Below are 19,844 nucleotides of genomic sequence, written 5' to 3' on the forward strand. Positions count from 1 at the left end.
ATCCTTAATGTTCATTAACATTTGGTTGTTTACCAGATGTTAATGAAATGGACAGAAGCCATGATTTTCTAAAATTATCCTGTTCTGCCTACTCTAGTAATAGTCTAGAGAAAACAGTCCAAGGCTGTTGTAGTTCAGTACTTAGACATAATTTGGGAGTAGATGATGGTGTATATCCCGTATTTAGAATCTTTTGCACATGGGAGAAACAACCAAAAAAAAAAAAATCAGAATATTTTTTCAGTATCTGTGAAAGCAGGTGGGTTCTGCACTATGGCCAAGAGGTGGAAAGTAGCCTGTAGCTCTTTTATCAATCAGATTGAGATTGATATGGTTGATGTAGAAGGAACTCAATGTAGTTTATTGAATTCTACAGTTTTCCAGACTCCTGGATGAATTCAAAGCCTAATCCATATGTATCTAATTATTCAGTAGCTCTAGATTGTATGCAGATTCATTCTTTGATGGCAGTTTTCTACTTTAAATGCAATAGTTCCATCAATCTTGACTTGTCCCTCCTGGCCCCCCGAGAACAAAGCAGTGACAGACAGACAGGGCAGGGATGAGCCCAGGATGTGGGCAGGCAGGAGGATCAGAAGATTTCCTGGTTAGGGAGGGCTCAGGTGAGATCTGCAGTGTCCAAAACAAGCACACTGCTCAAGAAGGGGGTTTTTATCACTTTCTTCCCTTGATGTATTTTGTAGAAATATTGAAATAGTTGGTGGGGTGGGAAATTGAAGTCTTCCTCTATCCCAAGCAAATGCCTTTACTAGTGAACTATAGAGTGCTTATTTTTCTCTTTCCCCTCAGAATCAACCAAATAAAACGAACTTCAGCGGAAGAATTTATAAGAAAAAGAGAATTACATTGAGCCCAGTGCTGAGAGGCTGAGAGATTTCACTTGGAGTGCAGGAGACAGAGTTCAAAGTTTTTCTTCTGAGTCAGAGGTGAAATACGAGATTGAGTTATTTATGCCCAGAATTAATATGATGCTTTTTGCTCCTTTTTTTTTTTTCCCCTCCCACTCTCCCCAAAGCATCTTTTTGGTCACCCGTTGCAAGATAAAAGAAAGTTTACAATGTCCAAGAATCCTTCTTCCTATAACCCCCTGTGGCAGGTTGTTATTTTCATAGGCAGCACACAGTAATACAGCAGAGAATTTTAGACATATACAGATTTGCCAGAGGACAAGCTGAAAGATAGGAAGTAGTATTACACCATCAGCTTCCTAGAATTTATTTAATTGCACTTGCTCCAAAATGGTTCTTTTTAGATTGAGCTGTGAGTGATACATGATGATTATTTGTGTGTCCATGGGATCTTTTCATTCCTGAGAACCTCAGCAGCTAGAGAGGTGGAAACTGGAGTGCAGTTAATATTCCTTCTCATTCCATCCATTTGGAAATAGAGAGCTATGAGTAAAAAACATCCTGTGTGTATGATGTCATTGTTCAGGTCTCAAAATAGTGTGAGATCATACGTTTATTTCTAAAAAACAACAGAGTTCATAGGATCTTTATTCAGATCTTTCAGCCTGATTTGAAGAATTAAATGAAAGATGATGAGAAAGGAAATTAATATTTTTTAAATTCGTTGTTTCCTAGAGACATGCTTTCATTTCTGGATGGAATTTAATAGACTATTTCATAGAAGGTCACTTTGGGACAACCTCCTTATATTGTATTATTTGTTCCTGGTCCCTTAGCAAGAAGGAAAATGTCATTTTGAGTCTTTAAAACCTAGGGAGTGATATTTTAATGGCAAAAATGGTAATGAAGACCTGAAAAATCTGAACTGAGGTCTCACTGATGTACTAAATATATTTTTTTAGGAATGAGGCTTATGTCAAAGTAGAATGCACAGTCTCTAGAAATAACTGTTTTTTCTGTTCTCAAAGAAGCCCTCAGAGAGCTCATCCACAAGGAATTTACTGTAAGACTGTGATCTCCATCTGTTCCTGATGGATATAAGCACCTTCCTTCTCTCCTGTGCCATCAGAACTGCGATACTGAATTGGAAGAGTATTCTAGAACAGTATTTCCAGGCTTTACCCTTGCAGTCAGTTTTGAATTGAGTAAAAAGATGCCACAGTTTTTTGGAAATGACTGCTTAGCCTTGCCAACGTTTTTAACCAGATATGATCACAAATGTCCCAGGAAATTAACAATTCCAGTAGTAAAGAGAATTGGTATATTGTGGAAAATCCTTGTGCTGCGTAATTGTTTGTTAAACCATCTGTTCTTTGGTACGAGCTCATTTTGGAAAGGGACACTTTACTTGTCATTCCAGCATCCATCATTGTGGCTAATCTACTGCACTAATTAAAGATCAGCTTTATAAAATAAAAATATCTAACATACAGATCGGGAGCCCAGCTCTCCCTTGTGGTCCTTGAAGGACCACATGGCAGGAAATTTTTTCATGGATTTCAGTGCAGATTTTCCTTCCCACTTGTTCTTTAGTGTGAGGGTGATTTAAGGCAGTGGCACATGCAGCACTGTCAACAGTCTGTTCTTTGGTTGTTTAATGCAGGCCAGGGCACACACAGTTCTGTGCCAGCAGTACCTTGAATGCCATCTGTGCCTCTGGGGGTGAGCTGGGGGCAGGTGGGATTATGGCATTCCAACCTCCTGGATCCTGTGGCTGAGCTTTGCCTCTGTCGGAGCCAGAACTTGAGGCCTCACCTGTTGTTCGTACCACAGCAGATTCTACCACTGAGTGAAAAATTTGATGAGTTTTAGTCCAGTTTTGGAGGTGTTTGTATTTCTGAACTCTCTTATGCAGTGATTACAGAGCTCACGCATTTGGGAATTTAAACTGCTGCAGAGGATCCACATCCTTAAAAAAGGAGGAGAGACCTTTTCTTGACGGACATGGGGAAGAATCCTTCAGCACCACCTTTTCACATCCAGCAGGGCAGATTCTCATGCTGAAGTGCATTGATTCTGATGGTTTTTTTGGAATATGGAAAGAACCTTGTTCAGTCTGACAGTTGAAATGCTGACAATCTCCTAAGTGTATACAATATTTTAATGCTGGGAAATCACAGGGCTTGTAAAACATGTTTAGCGATTTTTACATAGAGATCAGATGATACTGATTCCTTCTGTTGCCTCACCTTTGCACTGTGAATGAAGGATCTTTGTCTCCCTGCAGAGATGGAACCTGTGGTTCAGCATACCTTGAATGCACTTGGGAAACAACCATGACTAAATGTTTTCCTGAATCTGAACCTTACTGAGATAATTACAAATTTTGTCTTACTGGAGGATAAATTATTTCCTATTACCTCTTCTCCATCTCTTCAAGACTGCCTCTGTCCTCTAAAGCTTGCCATGTGCCTTGGGTGTTTTGCTGTATTATGGACACATCATCATTGATTTGCTCTTTGGGGCTAAACAAAGCAAAGTAAGGCAAATTGTATTGCTGCCTACATGCTTTAATCAGTGTTTTTCTTCACATCCTCCAGCTTGTGAGGTACTGCAGTGGCTATAGATGGGCAGAGAATGGCCATTTTCCATGATACAGATTTTTGTCTTCCTAATATTATGAGCCAACACATGCCATCCCTGGTATGTGCTGTGTAGGGTGAGTTCTTTAGCACAGAACTGCCTAAAAAATGCTAAGCCTTCCTCCTGAGACTATACACTTTAGGATTAAAAGGTGAATGTTCTGACATTCAGATATAGATAGACCAGCTTTTCTTTGGAAGCAATGTGTCTTTAAAACTCCCCATGTTTTAGTAGTAGACCAGTAATTGCAGTGGTTTTATTCTTTCTCACTTCCCCCAGTCAATCTTATTAAAATAAATTAACAAATTAGAAAAAGCAGATTGTAATGAAAAGAAGAAATGGCTTTAAAATTAAGATCATTCTTCTTGGAATATTTAGTTTTGTATCCTTTGAGATTACACTAGTGAAAAATGGGTTGCCTGAGCTATCCCTGTTCTGCAGTTTTCTGGAATTAGAAGTAGTTCTGGACCTTGTGCTGTGCACATTTGTAGGGCTGTCCTGAACCCCAACACTGCAATTCTATAGTTGCTGGTAAAAGAAACAAACTGTAAAAGAATTACAGTGAGACAATCCCATAAGTAATGACCAGGTGCTTCTGAGGGGTGGGAAGTGGCAGCATGGAAGCCCCACTTGGCTTTTGCCATCATGTTTGAACCTGCTGGTGATGGGAACTGAAGCATGGGGAAAATGGGGCATTGGGAAATTCCTGTCTAACACAGGCTTCTGATGGGAAATGAAATGATAATATGAAACTAAATTGTACATTTTTAAAAAATAATTCCTGTAGCATGACATTTCTCTTTCTGGAATGTGCCAGGAAATTTGTTAGGGAATTTTGGTTATTTAATGCTCATAGGATACATTTGCACCTATTAAGCTTCTCAGACACAGCTGACTAGTTGATATTAAATCTTGCTAAAAGCCAAGATTTATCCTTGTTTTCTGCTAATTTCAAGGTGGTTGAAAAGAGGTGGCTAAGTAGCTAAAGATGAAAAACACCTTTTCCCTGCTAGTATTCTGTGAAAATGACATGATGAAGCTTTTCATTATTCTGGGGACTCTTCATACAGTGTGTTTGACATACATGTATTTTTATTTTTTTAACTTCAAACAAAATTAATTAACTGAAAAGCTTTGATTTAAAAAAAATCTCATTTTGATACCGGCAAAGTTATATGGAAGTATTGTAAAAATGCTAACATCAGAATATTCACTGCATTAAAGAAAATTGATCAAATATAATCTGAATCCCATCCTTTGGCAGCTGTTATATTTTATTGGCTCAGTGACCCTCAAGAATCTTTATTGCTTAAATTTATTGATGCCCCTCCTGTTCCTTCTGTTATTCTTCCACATTGCTGGGGGAGAGAAACCCCACAGAACTTGAAATGTTATTATCATGGTGCAGCAAAAACAGTTTCATGACAGCAATTAAATTAATTCTATTCCTATTAATGAATGCTGTTTAAATAATTTTCCTCAGTAATAATTAAGACTCACATCTACATCTTTCCAGTGTGGCAAAATGTGATAGGGCTCATTGGTAAATGCAATTGGGTACCATCCATAAAAACAGATAAAGGCTTGTGCAGGGAGGTTGTACAGTTCCTGTCAGATTCAGAGCTCACCTGGCAGGATTTTACAGTGCTCTGGAGATGTTTTTGGTGTGGCATTCAGGATGATGTGTGTGTGCTGCTTGGTGTGGCTCTCTGCTCACTGGAGTTACTGCTGGGTTTGCTTTGGGCAGAGGTGTTCACTGGGAGCACACAAATTTCAAATATTCCATATTTGCCTGGAAGCTGGACGGAGCTCCTGGGAAACTTTGCAGCACAAGGATGAACATGCAGTGACACAGGTGTAGGACTTGGTCATCTATTGAACATTGGCACCAGAGCTCTGACTGCAAAGAAACTTTGTGCTCCCAGCACTTTGCTCTGATGTTCTGTCCAGGAATGCAGAGTTCAGAGCCAAAAGGAAGTCTCACTTTCTCTGACCATCACCTGTGTTGTCACCTTTTCTTCCTGGCCCGGGAGTGGTGCAAAAGTACCCTCCAGTACAACCTGATCATTAGCAGTCATGGAAGCCAAGCACTGAAAAAGGGCCAGCACTTGGGTATTCAGAAGGTACTGCCCAGCTGTCATTGCACTACCACAAAACCAGTTTAATTAAGGAGGATAATGCAAGAAAGTCAAATGAAGAGGCAGAACTAAGTGGAATACAAAGCAGCTTTAAATCAATAGCAGTCAGGTTGCATTAAAAGGAGTTGTGAGGTTCTGTTGTTCAAGGGTATGTCAGTTTCCTTAGCAAACTTCTGGTTTCAAGGATTTTAAACTAAGGATAATACCAGCTTTGAAACTTGCAGCTTGCATATGGAGGTTTAACTTACTGTATCTGGGAAAATGCAAGGATACTCAGGGAAGCAAGCATTTTTTGAGATTTCATTTTATTTTGAGCTTGCCTCATCATCTCTAGCCTTGATTTTGTAGGGAATGTAAGTCAACCAAGACCTGCAACTGAGAAAACATACCTCCTAGTCTAAGAGCTGATTTTCAGAATCAGATTTTGCAGCTAATGTGCCTTATACAACTCCATAAGAATTTGACTTTGCCTCAATGGGAATATGTAATCTTCAGGGAAAAGGGGAAAATAATTTTAAATGCTTTATTAGTAGCTTTTAAATGTCAAATTTTAGAAGACCTCACAGGCATAAAGGCATGTACTCAGATATTTCTAGATAATTTACAATATCAAACAATAAATCAGAGCACTTATTTTAAAAGATCGGAAACTAAAAAAGAAACTCACCTGTTTTAAGTGGGGATGTTATGTTTTTGTTTGTTTTAAAGAAAAAACACGGTTTTTTTGTTGAGTTCATTAAGCATAAGCTTGAATTTCAGTTCAGCTCCTTATGCTTAGATTTGCATTCCAACTGCAATTAATATTTGCCTTAGTACAAAGCACACACTAGGACAAGATTTTCAGTGGTGCCTGTGTCACATATAGAAATGTTCTCATTAAGGTGATCTGAAGGGAGCGATGTCTGGAGCTGCTCCTCTAAGGAAATCCATAGTGCTGTTTCAAGACTTATGTGGCAGTGTTAGGATCATCTGAACAGTTGGAGTTCCTGGTGACCTGGAGTACAGGTTGAGTCCTTAGGTGCTCTGAGTCCCAGCTTTTGCCTTTAAGGTAAAAGAAATTAACAAGCACTGATATTAAAGTCATGTTTAATTCATAGATTCCTCATACTCTGTTTTACCACAGTGAGCCCTGCTTCATTTGTTGGCTGCCTATTTATCAAGGTGTTTATTTTAATAACACTAAATAAAAAATGACAAAAGCTTATTTGTTCTATAAGCACTGAGTGGAGTTCAGAAGTGTGTCTGTAGTGTGAAAGAGTCCTGGGAGTAGTGCTTCTTATTTTATGTACTGGTGAACTTCAGGAACAGCAGCCTGGCTACAAACAGATCCCAGGGTGCACAGGATGGGAGGTCAGATCTGCTCTGTAGGGAGAAGAGTATCACAGTAAACACAAAGTGGCTTTTGCCATTTGCTTGAGCAAACCAGGTGACTCAGTTTCCGATTCACAGAGGAAATTTAAAGCTGGTTCATATTTGCCCATCTGAGAGTAAGGTGATTGGGACAGAACGCCTCTCCTGTGCTTTTCTTTGAGAGCCCTTTTCCACTTCCTGGAAACCAGAGTCATACATTTTTCCCCTTGGAAAGGCACATTGGAATACGCTGACATAGTAATGTTCATAAAGCCCTCTGAAGTCCTGACTTTAGTAAACATCTCTAATCACTTATGTTTTTTGGAGTTTTTTTGATACTTGTACTAAAAAAATGAAGAGGAAAAAAAATGCTATCTATGTTTTGTGGACTTACTAGGAACTTACTGGGACAGTGAACAGCTCCCCAAATCTGCATCGTGTCTGTCCATCCAAGCTTGTAATCTGAAGGTGAAGGTCATGTGTACATGTTTCCACAGCCTTCCTCCTTCCTCTGGCCAGCAGAGCTGGCAAAAATAATTCAGAGGGTTTTTGCAAGATCACTCACTGCTTCAGGGTATAGAGAAATTGTACTGATCTGTCAAAACATTTCAGCTTATATAATTGCCTTCCTCCCCCCCCACCCCCGAACTTGTCCCGGTAGAGAGCGTGTGCCTCAGTCTTCTCTTGAGTTTTCTTTTTACAGAAACAAATGTCAGCGGGACACCATTTCCAATTCCCCTTGGTGGCAAAGACAACTTCTGGGCATCAGTAATTTTCTTACACATGGATTAACATGGCATTGTGTTTCTGATACATTTGCAATAGATGTTAATGTATGGTGGCTCTTTGTGTTGAGATGGTTGTCTCTTCACATCTGTGTCTTTAACCACGACCTCAGTGACAGCTCCTGGGTCTCCTGCTGTGGTAATTACTGGATCACAGAATGGACACAGCTTCTAACTTCATGCATTCTGGATATTATCCTTGAAATTTCTAACAACTTTTAGATAAACAATGACTTAATTATTACACTGATCTAGTTCTCTGCTCTGGAGTGTAACACATCCATTTGAGTACTCGTTTGAACTTGAAAGGCAGCCAGAGCCTCTTTTCTGTCTCAGCTCATTAGTGACCTTGCTTATTTACAGTTGCAGTTTAATTCCCCCAGAACTCATTTAGGGTGCAGCCTGCTGTTAGTGTCGCTGTAGTTCCTGGAGTTTGAAGTGTGTGCCAGATGTGGCATTTAAGATTTAACACCAGGATATATAAATATATAAGATATATAAATATATAGAATAGATTTCCTTAAGACAAATGATTAGAAGTCTGTACTTGCTACACTGACAACAACTGGGAAAATGCTGATTTGCTTATTTTAGAGGAAAATGTAATGTTTTGAACTCTAAGAGGGCACTGTGCATGGTACAGAGCCTCTAGTGTTTGAGATCTGTTAGAACGAGAGAGGATTACATCCTTTGTACCTCTACAAATTGATGGGACCTGTATAACCTAGATAAGATGTTCACCTTTTAATTTGGCTGAAAGGGATGGTTTAGTTTGCATTTCTGGCTCCAAATTTTAAATCTGTCTCTCCTTATTGATATAATACAGAAGAATAAAGCAAACATATTTTTAATGGGCTGCATCCATAAGCTGCTTACTGCTCCAAGCAACAGAGATAAGCAAACTGCAGGGAATGCCTGCAGGATGATATTACACGAGGACTAATCCAAGCACACCTCATTCTTCCATGCTGAGGGATACACTGTTGAAACAACTGCATGTCAATTTGGTTAAGTGTGCTGAATTCCACCTTTGTGGTAAGGTGCCTAAGAAAAATTATGCCTGACCTTTATTAGTGGCAAATATTTTTCTTTATCAACTTCCTAAATTAAGTGGGCCTTGTTGTGAAAATGAAGTTCTCTGTAAGCAGAATATATAAGCAGGGCAAAAAGACAAAGACCCTCACAGAAGCTGCTGAACAACTTTCCAACCTGCATCAGTGAGTGCTGTCATACATGAGTATTCCCTTTTTATTGTAGTAACAGCTTATTGAACAAATCCCCATATTTCACAGGATCACTTCTTTCTGAGTTTATCTCAACTTTGGTCTGTTTGCCACGAGTAATTTGTGATGCACAGGTTTGGGAAGAAATGGTACTCATCAGTTGGGTTTTCTCAGAGTTCAAAACTGAAATGTACAAAGCTGCTCCTTAGAATTACAAAGAATAAAAATTTCTTATTTTTCCCTGCCATAAATGACAGGCTTTAATAGGTACTTTAAGAGTAAGGGCTCACAATATTTTCTCTCGTAAAGCTCGGTTATTCTGTTGAATTTTAGGTAAAGAAATAAAATAATAAACTGAGATGCAGCAAATTATCTCTGGAAGCCAAAACTCCATGTATGATACCAGTGGTACGGGAAAAAGGTAAAAGCAGAATTTTTACCAAGAGGGTTTTTATACGAGTAGCGGAGCCTCTGTTTGTGAGTCTTTATAATCAGTACTGCTTGGTGACTCCATGCATTAATATCAGCAAAATCACACAAAACAAACAGACAAACAAAAAAAAAAAAACAACAAAAAAACACCAAACCAACACCAAACCAAGCAGTTTGTTACAGCATTGTGATAGTTTACCTCTGTGAAGTCTCAGAATGTGACAGAATAAATGGATTTCAGATAACTCATGAAGCCTGCAGAATCCCAGGACAGTGGGCTCATTAGCTTATGTGGAATAACCCAAGCTGACCAGACAAAAATATCTGTGGTTCATTCCTTATAATAACTTCGTTATGTTTTGCCAGCCTGGCTTAACACCACGGCACTGGTGAATCGCAGTTCAGCTCAGAAAAGGTGTTTCTGTTTGGTTTGTCCTCAAGCAGAGAAATCCCCAGTCACTACTTGAATCACTCCAGAATTTGGTGGCATTTCAGATGGCTGTGAGAAGGGGATGATGAAAGGCTGACAGAAGTATCTGGAGCATTCAGTTGTACAGTCCTCACTGGCAGGATGCATAAACAACAGACAAAGTGGTTTGGGAGAGTAAAATTCCCCAGAGACTGCTGTCTGGAACATACTGCCTTATTTCAGCTCTCTTAGGGTTTGGGCTTTTTCTATCCAAATACATGTGCAAAATATCTGAAGTTCAGCTTCTGTTTTTCCTTCCTGTTCCTAGCATGTGCTGTATAGCACAGAGAAGGGCAGGCTGGGGAACAGCAGCAGGGTGTGTACCCTGAGAAAAATGGAGACACATCCCATTGAGACACATCCCATTGTTCTGGGCTCAGTCAGGCATGAGAATCACTTCTGCTGTAATCCGCTGTCCCAGGAAGCCCTGACACATTAGGCATGGGTGCAGTGTGGGAAGTCCAGAAAGCAGAATTGGGAGTATTGTCATGGTACTTACAGTCTCTAATTTCTAGTATGAATCTTATTAAACTTAGGAATTGCACGAAATGGCAGAGTGATAAATGATAAGGGCTGTGTCTGTTCTTGGGTTGCATTAGTATCTTCAAACACATGGCCCTGGTCAGTAGGAAATAAAGGATAGACTAATGCTGGACACTTGTAAATACTGCGGGCTTCAAGGGAATTTCCTTTCTTTGTAATATCAAGTGTTGCCTGCTAAACTCTGCTGCTGAGGCTGTCTCTGCCTGGAGAAGAGGGAAGAATTCTCCTCCAGACTCCACTTTCGTTTTCAGATGCAGTAACTATTAGAATTCTGGTGGGGCTGGAATCAACTCATTAATTTGTGTGTTCAGATGCCAGCTGGCGAGAGGTACATCCTTCCATCACTGAACCTCTTAATTCTCTGTGTTCTGGGCAGCTGATGTCTCCTCTGGAAGATCCCTCTGTCAGCATTGTAGAGTATCTTCTAAGGAATGTTGTGTCATTCCTGCAACTCATTAAATGCTTTTCTCTGCAGTAACCCCAGCGTGGTACAGATACCTACATTTGACCAATCTGTGTTTGTAATCCAGGTACATTCCTTGAAATACTGATAAACATGACCCCAAGTGTAGAAAATTTGCGTATAAAATCTGATCTTATGTTTCTGTAACTAAGGCACCCATCTAGCAGGATTTTCCTGCATTAATTAGGGCGGGAAAGGGAATCTGAAATCTTTAATGAAGAATTTACACATTGGAAAAAAAAAGCAAAATAAATACATTCATAGCCGAGTGAGCTGCCATACACATGCTTGGTACAAAAATTATGTCTAGTCTGGAGATGAAATATGCTTGAATCTCCCTAGTTTGTTGAAAATATCTGGCCTTATTTAAGAACTTCTCTCCACTCTTGCTGTTTCTAATCTGCACTATTAGACCCTCTAATAGCCAGTCACCTGCTCTCTACAGGGGGAGTTCTGGCAGCATAAGCTCCAGATATAGCCTGTGAATATTCTATATTCTGAATTCCTGTGCCTGAAGGAACAAAAGTATTATCTTGCCATTTTCAAACCTGTTGCTGCATTTCTTATTTGCTTTTCTCATGGACATACTGCAGACTTGCTCTTGTAAACAGTATTTTGTAAACTGCTTTTAAGTGGGTTTGTCTGACCTCTTCTGTGCCTGAAGGCTTGAAGGGCCTGGGATTCTTCTAATATAATTTTTAAATATAAACACTTCAGTCTTTAGTCAATTAACAAAGATTGGCTAAGACAGTTAAACTCTTTTTTTTCTTACTAATTGAAAAACTCTCATTTTGTTCAAGTGTTTAAAAACAGGTTCTGTTGTATTTGGTGTGATTTACAGTAAGTTTATTCAGGCTGTAAAATATGCCCTTCTGTTCCCTGTATTGCTGATGCCTTTTTCCCCTTAATGCAAAATAAAAATTCTATTGCTTTTCTCCATGCCTATAAAACTCATAATCTGCATAAACTTGGGGGTTTTTTGCTGTGTCACTCACGGCTCTTCCCCTTGTTTTGTTGTGGATTGTTTTCAGTCAAGGAAATGTCCTGTTTAAAGTGGCCCTGGATTAAACCAGGCTTCAGTCATGCTAAGATATAAAGGAAAATATGGTTTTTATTCCCAGAAGCTTTTCAGCAGACCTGTGTTTCTACATTGCATGATACTAAAGGCTGAAGGAAAATCTCCTTTGGAATTAAATCTCATCTGTTATTCTCACGCTGCTGGCAGAATTTCCAAATGGTCAAAAGATTACGAGGAATCTCTAGCTGAGAGTGGCTCTGTTGAGCTATTTTCTTAAGTAATCTTGGTGTCAAAGGAACAAGATACATTTTGAGTTTCTAAATTCTCTGTTATCATCCTGGTTTTCTTTTCCCCTGAAATGCTGCCACCTTCTGTTTTGTGGTTTTGAGAGTGGGTGTGTGAATAAATCAGATAAAATCCCTTACTATCTCAGGACATAACTGAAATGCAAAAATCTAAATTAACACATACCCAAACATAGCCTCATTTTCTCGATTTGAATTACATTCATCCAACTTGACATGATTAAAATGGAAAACCTTTTAGCACGTGGAAATTAAAAATGTTGAGGTTGTCTTTTCTTTCTGCAGTATATAATGAATTAAGGGTTGCATTTTGTCAGCCTATTTCCAAAGCATACATCTGCAGTCTGAATGAAAAGAAAAAATGTTACAAAGTTACTGAAGGCTTTGTCTTTGGTATCAGGGATCAATGAGCAACATCTAAAGTTCTGCCTTTGAGGGAATACAGGTGGAAGCTGTGAGGATCTTTTTTATGCAGCTGTTAAAATGGTTTAGCACTTATTTATTTGTTTATTCATTAATTTTATTGCTACAAACTGCACCCTGGGTGTTTTTTCTTTCGTAGTTTGAGGTTTGTTCCAGCCTCTTCCCACTCTTCACCTTAAAGCCTTTGCAGTCCAGTCTCACACAGTCTGAGCTTGCTTTCTTTCACTTTTTTGCTTCCTTCTTTTTTTACTAATCGCATCTGCCTGGAGAAATATTCTCTGTCTCATGTCAAAGCTCCATTGTTTGTATTGCAGACGATGGTATTGTATTGTATTTTATCTGCCTTTCTCATGCACAAAAAAAAGTTTCTTTGTTGCTTCAACACCATTTAGCTTTACCTGTCAGGAATATGGATCAAGTGCTACTCAGATTAAATTTAGCACTTTCAGGAAGAGTCGTCCTCTCATATCTGCTGCCAGCAAAACATCTTGTGTTGCAGTCCTACCATCCTGTTATTCAAGTATTGTTTTATTAGACATGAACACTTTTCAAGCAAGAAAGGCTGATTGATCAAGAGTTATCTCAAGCAAATACTGCAGAAGGGAAGCCTGTAGTAAATAATCATACAGAAAAAGTTCCTCTCCACTCAACAGGATTATAATTACAAATAACTGCTAATGAGAGTCTGTACGTCAGGATCTCTCCTCCTCTCCTCTGTTCCAATACATTCTTACAGGGACATGGCATTTTGGATCCTGTATCAGCGCATAAATGTCTGAAGTACATCTCTGCTCACTCTCACCTGTGGTCGATCACAGTATTCTGCATGTTCACCCATTATTTAATTTAATTACCTTTTTAATGGCCTCTCTATGCAGAAAGAGGAAATTACACTATCAAAGGAAAAACAAAAGCCTATTTGAACATAGGTAATTATCTAATGAAGAAAAAGCATATCAAGCAGTTACCAAATCAGTCCTAGACACTTGCATCTGGGAGATGCAGGAGAAAATAAACCAGATTTTGTGAAGACTTCCTACGCTTACACTTCATTTAGCACTGGAGAACCATCCACAGTAAATGACAGCAACAACTGAGGATGGAGCAAGCCAGTTTACCATTGAGTAAATAAAGCAAACAAGTCCCTGATTTAATTTACTGAAAAGCAAAGGGAACTATAAATTGTGTATCTGAAACACTGATCCGAGGAAGGATGTAATCTCTTGCTCCCAGGACTCCTGTCAGAAGCAAATTCAAAGTCAAGCCCCTTCTCCATAATATTTAATGTGGTCACATTCCAGTTCCTCATCCAGCTCATAGTGGCAAGGAGGAAAGCTCTTGTGAGCTTTGCAAGCCCTGTGCAGCATTAAAGGAGGAGCTGTTACTTTTCCCCATTAAATGTCTAAGAGTTACATCTTGCATTTTCCAGGTCTAATAACTGAGATATTTCAACAAGCACCATTTTAAATGCTTGGGTCCATGTTCCTACAAATGCCCAGTGTCAAATAAAGCCTTTCATATGCCTTTACTAACTGTGGCAGAATCTGTCAGCTGTCTTCATTAACAGACTAACAACATTTTTATCTTGAGAAAGAATCAAAAGTATATCCAAAAGGTGATGAGCATAAAATCTTTCTGAATGGAAATTCTTTCTTTAGGTATCCATAGAATGTTCAGACAGTGAAGTGCGGCAACTGAGAGACAGCAGCATCTTGCTTTGACACACTCAAACAGACCCTGTTTGAAACCAGAGTGGGAAGAAAACATTCTCACACAGCAGGAAACAGGATGTTCCTGGACAGATGAGTGATTGAAAGGGGGGGAATAGACATGTACTGATAACTGACCTCAGATGCCATAATCTCAATAGGGTAATGAGTAAAAGCTGTGTTAGCAAAACAGTGGAGAGTTTGAAGGGATAAAACACAATGAATCTAGCTGTGGTGCCACCAACATGCTGTGGTTATTTTCTGACCAACCTGACTATCATTAAAGTGCCCTTAGGGACTCGGAATAGCGGTAAAAAGGTTGGGGGTTTTTTGTTTTTTGTTTTTTTTTTCTAACAGCAGTAGCAGAGAAGCTGAAATATGAACTGCTTATAAACAGAGCTCCTTTCCTATCCACCATGGCTTTAGATAGTATTTCACTGTTTTAGACATGATTCTTCCTTATGCAGTATTTTCCTGGAAGTACAGCAGATAGCTGTGGTCTTGCTCAGGGATGGTGCAGGACCAGCCTGGACACAGGTTAAGTCCAGGGATGACAATCCACACATTCAGCTGTGCTGTTTCTCCACAGTCATTGCATTCTGAGGGCCTTTCCCTGACATCCTGAAGTGGATGGTTCTGTTGGGCAGATGCCTCCTGGCAGTGAAATAGAGAGGGGTTATGAGGCCAAACCAAAGAGGAAACAATGGCAGCAGGAGAGGAGCAATGCCCAGCTCATGCTTTGGGACTGTGTGGGGTGTTCCACCACCTGCCCGTACTCTGCAGGTGAAGGCAGCACACAGACCAAACACACCTTGACACTGAATGACAGTATCACTTTGCAGGGGGAGACAGCATTTGTGGCCCTTGGTTAAAAACCAGAGTGAAAAGACTCTAGATTGGTGCTCTGAAAGCTAAAACTCTGCAGACAGACATTGTACATAAAATAAAGCCTGAACAAGACAAATTATACAGACAAAAACCTGTAAAAGCTATTAGAATAAACACACAAGCCTTCTTTCAGTATTCCAAGAGTTTTAAAGACCCAAAAACTCCAGGAAAGAGCAAGTCTCCTGCCCACAATTGCAGCACAACATTAATTTCTAAACCTGAGGATGAGAGCTGCATTCAGGGTTGCTCAGAAGATGACAAATTTAGATTAGAAAAACAATACAAGTAATTCTTCAATAACAGCTATATTTAAGGCCAGGAAGACTGAAATGGATACAGTAGCTGGAAAGTGCTTTTGTTGTAAGTGCTGACTGTTGGGGAGACAAACTTAAAGCTTAGTACCTATTATGCTGCAAAATTTATCTTGTAAGGGTATAGGTTCTTTCTTAAAAGTTGTATTTTCAGACTATGATCAAAGTGTTTTACACTAGTTTTAGCTCATATATGTAAGTAATCCCATAGCTGTCATTTATTTGAAGAGAGAATTAAAATAGTACTAGACTTTCTTCCTCTATAAATATTTTTTTAACATTCAAACCAAACAGAATATTATCCTATTTCTCTACACAAAGGAACACTGACACAATTTCCAAGCATCAAAGATGATTTCCATCTGTTTCTCATGTGCTATTTAAAGTCAAACCACTAATCCCCTAGGTACAACTGATAAACAGCAAAAAACGTTAAGGTTTGAAATCTTGGATATTGTGCAATGCTAGAACTAGGTTTGAAAAAAAGGGCAAGTTTTCCATGTAAATGAAAGGAATCAAATGTATTTAAAGAAAATGTACCAGATATGTAAACTCCCTGAAATAAGCAGAAGAATCAAATGAGCAGGAAATCAGTAGGCTGATTAGGACACTTGCTTAGTGAATTAGTTATGATTTCTTATTTACTTTTTCTAATACAGGCTAAAATAGGAACTTGCATTCTGTGAATTTCTAGTTGTATAATTGCTAGGAAATAATAACTGAATGCTTGAAGAAATTATGGAACAAAGAACCTTTGAGAAAAATTCTACCAGTTCTTTACTTATACAGAATGAAAATATCTTTCTATTAGAATTACCCTGCAATTACTTCTGAATCTTTCTTCCTCTTAAATGTCTAAAAAAAGACAGGGTGAACTACTCCAAAAGAACACATCCTTACCAAAACTATGTGCTATGTCCAAGATGATGAAAACATAACTGCCTGTTGCTACATTTATATTCCTCTTCAGTTCATCAGTAATTCAAATGCTTCCATCAGTGTCAAAGGGCCAATTAAGCTAACTTTAGATTGTTTAATTGACCCCTTCACACTCTTCTGTGAAAGAAAAGAGCACATTCAGATGTCTGGGCAGGATTTAAGAAGCAGAATCCCCAAGGAATGTGACGCCTTCATGCTGAGGGACACACAAGTAATGGTTCCAGGAGGGCAATAATTACTCTGTATTAACTTTGCAGATAACCTGATGGTAATTCTATCCATGGATGTGGGGAGGTGAATCCAGCACACTCAGGGGGTGCAGTCAGTAGCACCCAACTCCTGGCTGATGGCTGCTTGTGGAGCATGGGGCCACTCTGTACATGAGTGAATAAATACACAGCCAACTTCTCTGAGCTGGAAAAGGTGTAAGGGTTTTTGCAGGAACCCTACTGCTACCCCATATTACAGGTAAACAATCACCTCAGACACCCAGGTATGTCCAAATTGCACATACTGTCCCCAGAGCTGCTTGTGACCAAGGCTGAGGAATGAATGACAGCAAAGGCTGCTGAACGTGATGTGCCCAGCACAGACAAAGAGAAAATGATCTTCAGCAAAAGCAGGGATGCACCCAAGCTTAGCAGTTATCAATATAATCCTACATATAAATATACCAGCTCTTCCACTGCATGCTGCAATAGCAATCAATAACACCACTCTGGAAGTACTTTTTCTTTCTTACTAGATATTTATAGTGTTCCATCCACTACTGCCTTCATATTGTTTGTAAACATCCTCACTATAACTAGTGAGAAAATAATGGATTTTTACAGACCAATTCACAAAGACCCTGAAAATCTTCAATTATTTAAACTGTCAGAGAAGTGACCTTAAGTTGTAGTCCCAAAGTGAAACATTTATTTTATAAAGTCCATTTATGTGCACCCACTAAAATGAAACACCTATTTTATACTCTACTTACGTGCACCCACTAAAAAATGTCTGATATCCAAAAACTAAACTGTTAAAAGAAGCAAGATAAAAGTGAAAAAACATAACTGATTTTAATAACATTACACTTAAGATTGAAATCCTCAGTATAAGGAAATTCATGGGAAAGATTGACATTGCTGCTTCAGAATATGTCATTGAATAAATTCTCTGCTTTTTGTTTTTTTCGGATATTTTTACTTTTTGATGCAGACAAGATAAACCTCACATTAGGCTCTTTTTTTCTTGTTCTGATGCTTCAGGTCCCAGTTGGAGTTAGGAAACCTGTAAGGTGTTGATGCATGGCAATTTCTACCCACTGCCAAAAGTTAGGAAGAATGTGGAGCTCTTGGGTAGTGTGGAATTCAGAAATGTGGCCTGAAAAGCAAACCTGAGCAAACTCAGATTGTTGTTCTAATGTCTAGTGTTGTTGTGTTCTTTTTGAGATTCTGCTCTAATAAAAAGCCACCTCAGAGACACCTACTCTGTCTCATAGATACTGTGAAGGCTCTAAAGGAGCTGAACAGAAAAGGATCAGGTGTGCAGAGACCTGGGCAACTCAGGGCTCCCATCCCTGGAAATCTGGTGTCACCCTCTTGAGCAGCTCTGGAAGCATCCAGTGAGGGAACTGCACAGCTTTCTGCAGGAGAAGAGTTAGGCCACAACAAAGCATGTTTCAGTTTGCAGGCTATCCCAGATCCAAACTTTCTCTGGCAGCTCTTTGCTTTGTTCTGCAAAAATCAGTTTCAAAAGTCAAATATTTCAGCTTTGTGTAGGCAGTAATGATATTGTAGGTAATATGAATTTACACAACCTGCTTTATCTTCAGCCTTTTAACTCCTACATATTATTAAAAAAAAAAAAAAAAAAAAAAAAAACCCAGGAGATATAAATGCTACAAGTCTAATAAAAATCAAGTTTGGCAGATTTTAAGTAGTCTGGTGAAAATTGAGTCCAAGATGCCCTCTGGTAGCAATTTGTACAATTTATTTATTTATTCTGCCTATTACCCTGATTGGAATGCATAGAATTTATTTTGCATTCTACCATGTACTGGCCATGGTAAGACTGACAAGAAGAGCAATTATAGTAATTTGTTAAAATTAGTGAATTGAGACAAGAAAACTAAGTCTGGAGGTTTGGTTCAGGCTAAAACACAATGCTTCTTTCTCTTGCCTAAAGGGAGGGGCACAATTGTCAAGAAAAGATAAAAATAAGGAGACAACAGGCCATCCTTTTGAAAAGCACTGACAATAAAAGCAAGTGTGAGTCCCACGGGGAGCTGCAACAAGAGAGAAGGGCAGATGCATGGCCATGTGCCCTGCTTTGCACCCAGGGCACAAGGAGAACATTCTTCATCTTCTCTTTGCCTGCCTGAGACCCATGTCTCCTACAAGTTTCCAAATGAAGATTAATTAGAGAGGTCCTGAGTCTGTGAGTTTGTATTTCAACAATTTCAACTCTGTTCTTTCCTGGTCCAGTCAAAGCTCAGCATTTCTGTCCCTTCACCAAATCCTGTGGCTTTCCTACAGATTTTTGTGTGTTTACAGATATTTCCTACAGCTATTTGTGTGTTTACACACCCCACCCATGGGCCAAAACCAGCAGTCTCCCCCTTGATTTAAATCTAGTCCCAGTGCTATAAGCCAGCAAATCATCCCATGGAGTTGCATCAATGAACTGCCCTGGGAGTAACCCTGATGTGTTTTTACAGATCAGGTAGAGACTGGGTAAGAGTTCACCTGCACTGGAAAGGAGGCAAAGGTAATAAGGCACCCACCACATGGCAGGGCTTCTAATCCACCAGACCAGCACTCTGCACCACCAGCTGCTGCAGCTAAGTCTCTCTTCTCAAAAGCAGTAAGAAAAAAAATGCTCTGGAAGTGACTGAAGGACATTTATCCAGTTATTTATGAGCATGAGGGAAAGCTGCCTTGTTGCTGCTGCCTCCCCATTCGCCAGTGTAATTTTTGGAAGTGGACCAGGCCTTTGCAGCTCCCTGGCTCAGAAGTGTATATATAAATATGGAGGGGCTCCCCCTGTGTGTGAGAAGCTGCATGTCTTTGAAAGACACTGACATTTCAATACAATGAATTTCTGGACCACATTTACAGAGTGTTTGGTACCCTGTATATGCTGACTGTGCATTACAGAAGTGTCTAAGCTTGCAGACCTACAGCCTAGCAAACATATTCATGTTTAAAGGTAAACAGAAAGGAGACACCTCTTTGGTGGCTGAAAGCATGAAGGCTTTTCTCCATTTCCAAGCTTTCCAGAGAGGAAAAGAGCAAGCCCATGCATACACACCCGTGGCATAAAAACATGTTCATTGTTGGCTCTGTGCCT

The 19,844-nt window shown here is 39.4% G+C and overlaps 1 protein-coding gene across 2 annotated transcripts in view; it reads left to right on the plus strand.

The window, feature by feature from the left end:
* CLSTN2 (calsyntenin 2) overlaps positions 1-19,844 on the plus strand; it is a 185,512-nt gene that overhangs the window by 52,506 nt on the left and 113,162 nt on the right. Inside the window, exon 2 of one of the 2 annotated variants that reach the window (XM_062498932.1) lies at positions 12,037-12,054. The exons of the other annotated variant lie outside the window; for it this stretch is intronic. The gene's annotated coding sequence lies outside the window, so the exon portion shown is untranslated. The remainder of the gene's footprint in view (positions 1-12,036; positions 12,055-19,844) is intronic. 2 annotated transcript variants of the gene reach the window in all.

This window comes from Cinclus cinclus, chromosome 10, assembly GCF_963662255.1.
Source record: "Cinclus cinclus chromosome 10, bCinCin1.1, whole genome shotgun sequence".
NCBI classification, from domain to species: domain Eukaryota; kingdom Metazoa; phylum Chordata; class Aves; order Passeriformes; family Cinclidae; genus Cinclus; species Cinclus cinclus.